Raw genomic sequence first — 6,000 nt, 5'->3', positions numbered from 1 at the left:
ATTAGAGACACCCACAAAATAGTCAATCAAATTGCTCCGAAGAAATTACATCGTGCCAATCTGTGCTTAAAATCATCCGTATAAATAAATACAAAATGCTTACTTTTACTTAAAAAAGAATACAGTATATGATATACTTACTTTCACACTGCTTTTAAATTTCAAATTTATTCTTTGTCTTGTTAATACTCGATGTTCTTTTCATCTATTTGTTTTCAATGATATTTGCTTGCAACACCATTTTTATTGCGAGCTAGGTAAAGTAAATTAATTTTAATCAAAAGTAGAAATAATATAATTAGGCATAATGCATTCTGACATGTAGGACTATTTATATTGGATTTGAATATGAAATCACGGTCCCTGTATGATAAGAATAGCTAGTCTTAAAATATACTTTTTTAGATAATCATCAATAATACAAAGAAATAAATGGCTTCCAATTTTATTTGTATATACATGTATAGAAACTAAATTGTTTTAAGAGGAAAGGTACCTGTTTACCTATTCGGTAACATTATGATTGTGGTATAAAATGTATTGTGAATTAGTGTGTTATCGATCCAATGGGCCTAAATTTCAAGACTACATTGCACAAAATACTAGTATTGCATTATGGGTTGGCAACCTGGCCAGAGTTGGGTAGGTAAGAACTTGAGAGTTGAGCCTACAATTTTACTTGTATATATAAAAAACTAAATTGTTTTGAGAGGGAAAGTAATTGTTTACCTACTTGGTAACATGATTATCACGGTATAAAATAATGTATTGAGTAATAAATCGGTGTGTTATACCCCCAATTGGCCTAAATTTCAAGACTACACCTGCTCAGAATTTTGCATTATGGTTGGCAACTTGGCCATAATTGGGTAGTTAAGGACTTGATATTGCTGGTCGTTCGTATCTGATTTAAACATAGCGGAACATCGGAATCGAAGTCAATGGTCGTATGTGGGTATTTTTTTGAGAGGGTGGTGGGGGGGGGGGGCAGGGATTAGGTGAGGGGTTGTAAAAATAGGAAACAAGGAAGTGAACATTTGTGAATTAACCTTGGCAGGCCAGAAGCCTCGACACTACATTTTCCTTTCCTCTTTCATAAGCTTTGTACATGCATGCCATTTTGATATGGGGTTGTAGTGATATTTTATTGATTTGTCAAATTTGATCTGTCAAATAATTTTATGTGTTTTTCAGAGATGTGAATAAAATGAATTGAACTGAACTCAACTGAATGAATTAAATTGAATTGATCCTGAAATGAAAGAATAAAGCAGGGTAGTAAGTAAAAATAGCAAGGTGGAAACATGGACAAAAAAATAATTATCAAGATACTTCCGCGTGGGACTTGATGGTGTAGTTTTTATTTCCTTGTATATTTCACTCTGATGTATTTATTCAATACATGTTTCTTAACAATCGTTTCTTTTTGATCCGTACGATGTGTATGCAATTCATAAGTATCATCATGTGGTAAAAAGTGCACAGTGAATAAATTCAAATAAACATGTGTTGTATGGGCCTACATGTATAAAAAGATAAAATCTGACATGAATATAACTTTCGTTAAACTGTTGTGAGATACGTAAATGGCTAAACTATTAATCGAACAATGATAGCGAGAGGTTTTACTGCTTGCAAAACTCTCTATGAACATTTCAAAACTACTCCAAGGTTGTATCAAAAGGGAGTTTATGGTCTTAGTTTAATAGATATTGAAAGAGCATTCAGTTTTGATCCGATCGTGACTTAAAAATCAAACCTCTTCCGGTGGCGTACAGATAGAGGTGCTTATGGGCGACCCCCCCCCCAAAAAAAAAAATCACGACCAAGAAAAAAAAGAGAAAAGAAAAGAGAGAAGGATGAAATATTAAATTCTTTCTAATCATTATGTCAAAATCTATCACAAAATTTGATTTTTGTAATAAATAAATATGTAGATTTGTTGAGCTCGCTCGCTTCGCTCGTAACTTTTGATAATTTTTTCCGATATACCATATCTGGCTCCCTCAAAATTTTGGGCACGTTCCACCACTGACCTCTTTATCTGCTTTTTTTTTCTTTCTTTCTTTTTTCATTCTATCTTTTTTTCTTTATTTATTTATTTCTTCTTCTTTTCTTTCTTCGTATGTTTTCTTTCTTTCTTTTATTCATTCACTCTTTCGTTCGTTCATTCTTCTTATTAGAGGTCATCTATTCATGATTTCCGGAAAACATTGAAATTGCATGCAATTCGCAACAATGATGGAAAAAAAAATAATTCAACAGTACCTCGCACTTAATTGTACTTGCGATGGTTCAGATTCAGAGTTATGTCAGTGAGAATTCGTTGGTTTTACATGTGCGGGTCTGCATGTATAAATTTTTATTTCAACCTTTGCTCCCCACCCGCTCAAAAATAGAAATAAAAATAAAAAATAAATCAGTCATAGATTCCGCTTAGAAGACATGCTAAGTAGTCTTGTGAAATTGTGATTATTATGAATGATATCAATTTTATTTTATGTAGACTTACTCTTAACCGATAGCCTTATATGCATGAGTCGGTGCATAAATACGCATTACATAGTTATTTTTCATTATATTATTTCTCCCCCTAAAAAAATAATTTTACCAGTCCAGGGGGCCGTTTCATTAAGCCGTTCGTAAGTTAAACAGCGACTTTAAGAACGACTGGTGAACCTTTCTCACGCGCTAAATAATCACCAATGAACATTAATGGTGAATATAAGAAAGGATCACCAGTCGTTCTTAAAGTCGCTCTTAACTTACGAACAGCTTTATGAAACATCCGCCAGTATTTGTATCTCTGCTAATGGAGACGTCACTGGAAGTCCATGATGATGCCCCCCCCCATCTGTATATAGTGGGCGGGGGGGGGGGCGGTGGGCAAGTGGAAATTATACGTCATAATTCAAATAAGTTGATTGCACCGCAGTTCAAATACAAAAGTACCCTCCTACCAGGGAGTTAATCTATTGCCCAAGAACACAAAATATTTAAAAACATATAATTTTTTTTAATACCACTGTTTAATGCAATGAAAAATCGTCTGTCATAATTCACCATCTTCTAACAGCAGCAACAAGTCGAGTGAACAAAATAAATATTGATTATTTGGTGTTAAAAAAGAGAAAGATAGGCCTATGAATAGGCTGCGATCTACAGGAGATTTCGCCCTGAATATTCTTTTTGAGGACACAGCACTGGTGGTAACTTTAAATCAATAAATCAATATGTTGATGAATGAAATTATAAATGAATCTGATTTTTTTTAATTAATAGATTCGTCGGCTTTTACGAGAACTAGCAAAGACTATATACAGCCATTGCGCCAGAAATACAAGCAAAACAATGATTTGAGGTAAACTGGCAAAATGCATCTTGCAAAACACGATTATCATTCACATCAAAACGGCTATACACGTTCCTATAATATGGTATTTTTTTCAACAGTGACCTATACTTTGAGGTTACCCAAACTTAACAGTCTTTAAAGGACAAGACTACCCCAACAAAAACTTGATTTGAATAAAAAGAGAAAAATTCAACAAGCATAACACTTAAAATTTTATCAAAATCGGATGTAAAGTAAGAAAGTTATGATATTTCAAAATTTCGCTTCATTTCACAAAAACAGTTATATAAACGAGCCAGCTACATCCAAATGAGAGAGTCGATGATGTCATTCACCCACTATTTCTTTTGTTTTTTATTGTTTGAAATATGAAATATTTTTATTTTCTCGTCATTGTCATGTGAAATGAAGTTTCATTCCTCCCTGAACACGTGGAATTCCATTATTTTAACATTTTGTGCTTCAGGCAAGGAGGTCCTAATTATCAAATTCGTAAAAATTGAAATATTGTATAATTCAAACATTAAAAAACAAAAGAAATAGTGAGTGAGGGACATCATCAACTCTCTCATTTGGATGTAACTGGCTCGTTCATATAACCATTTTGTTAAAAATAAGAGAAACTTTGAAATGTCATAACTTTCTTATTTTACATCCGATTTTGATGAAATCTTCAGCATTGTGCTTGTCTGATTTTTCTCTATTGATTCAAATCAACATTTTTCTGAGGTGGACTTGACCTTTAAACACATGTATAGAATAATCATTGATATGTAACTCTTTTTTCTTCTTGTTGGCACCCCTCTCTCTAGTATGATTACATCAAGACGTATACTGAACTCAAGTACCCACCCAACTTCAGAGACTTTCTTCCTATGGCTAGTTTGTTCCAGATTAATTCAAAAATAATAAATGATGATAGACTAACCGATTTTATCCAAAATCGTAACCAAACCAACTGTCCACTCAGAATCTTACCTATAATTACACCAGGGCCCCGTCTTACAAAGAATTACGATTGATCCAATCAATCGTAACTCTATGGAAATCCATCAGTGTCATAATTTTTCGACAGGAAATTTGCAAAATTCCCTTTGTAAACTAAAAAGAACACACCAAATTGTCATGAAATCAATGAATTTATGGATATACATTCATATCTAGAAGTTTTTTTTAAACAAACAAGCATTTCATATGCTGACGCTGCTGGCCGTCCATAGTTGCGAATGATCGGATCAATCGCAATTCTTTGTAAGATGGGGCCCAGGGCTATTTCTATTTTCGCCACACACCACCCTCTCCAATTTCTTTCTTCTTCATTTTCTACTCAACACACTTTTTTCTTTTGCTATCCACAGTAACACATGAAATATGTAGCAATTTCGTTACCGTCTTTAATGTTGCTATTCCTACCTATGTTTAACCAAAACCTAACTTCCACGCTTGTATGGAATGCTGCTCTTCATTATAGTTCTTCCAAATTCATGGCAATTGTATCGAATCAATAATTAGTTCATTAAAACTCATAGTATATTTTCATTTTACCATTCTTTCCATTGTCAGGGGAAAAAAGAAATATGTTTGGGCAGCGTTTCACCAATATTTTCATCCGACAAGTAGTTGTCAGATCTGACATCTTTCCTTGATTCTGATTGGCTGAGAGGCACTGTTCCTATGGTAACTGTCGGATAAACTGGTACTTGTCGGATAAAATGTGCGACAAGTCCTTTCAAGAAACGCCCCCAGGATAACAATAATATTCATTTGGTGATTGAATCGACAACTGTCACTCTGTTAATGGAAGCGTTTCATGAAAGGGCTTGTCGGACGTTTCATCCGAACGTTACCATAGTAACAGAAACTATCAGTCAATCAGAATCAAGGAAAGTTGTCAGATCTGACAACTTGTGGACAGAAATTTTGTTGAAACGCTACCCAGAATCGAAGAAAGATGTCAGATTTAATAACTTTGTCGGACGCAAAATGTTGACAATACCCTCCCTAGGTTCAACTAATACCCCTTTCATAAACCCCATTAAAATGAATTAGGCGGCTAATAGCAGCATAATTTGGTCGTAAAATTGGAGGAGGACAAGAGTTATCCGCATTACTCTGATGCTGCTATTATCCGCATAATAGCAGCATCGGGACAAGATTTTGAGTTTATGAACGCATTTCCAAATTATGCGGATAATTGCCATGGTGCGGTCACAAGGTCACCCTTTTCCAACACAACCGCATCGGAGGGGGCGTGTCCAGTTGTCATGGCGATTATCCCCCTTTTTCAGGACGGGCGCTCGTAAAAATAATGCGGCTTATTTTCGGAGTTTATGAACGCAATTTTTATTGAATTATCCGCATTACTCTTAGGCGGCTAATTGGAGGATAGGTTTATGAAAAGGGTATAAACCATGACTATCAGAATATCTCCCCTGTGGTCAGACCTGGAAGGGCCGCTTTTGGATGATGGAATGATAGCGAGTATCCTTATTGAAAAAAAAACACCATTTCAATATTATTTTCCCTTTTTATAGCTAGGTACAAGGTTAGAATTTAAAGAAACGCGACACAAAAAAGTGAGATCCATTTTATTCGAATGTCTTGCATTATCTTTCACCATTTTAATGAACAGTCCTTTGTGATAT

This window comes from Lytechinus variegatus, chromosome 10 (genome assembly GCF_018143015.1).
Source record: "Lytechinus variegatus isolate NC3 chromosome 10, Lvar_3.0, whole genome shotgun sequence".
Lineage (NCBI taxonomy): Eukaryota > Metazoa > Echinodermata > Echinoidea > Temnopleuroida > Toxopneustidae > Lytechinus > Lytechinus variegatus.
This window is presented reverse-complemented; position numbering follows the sequence as displayed.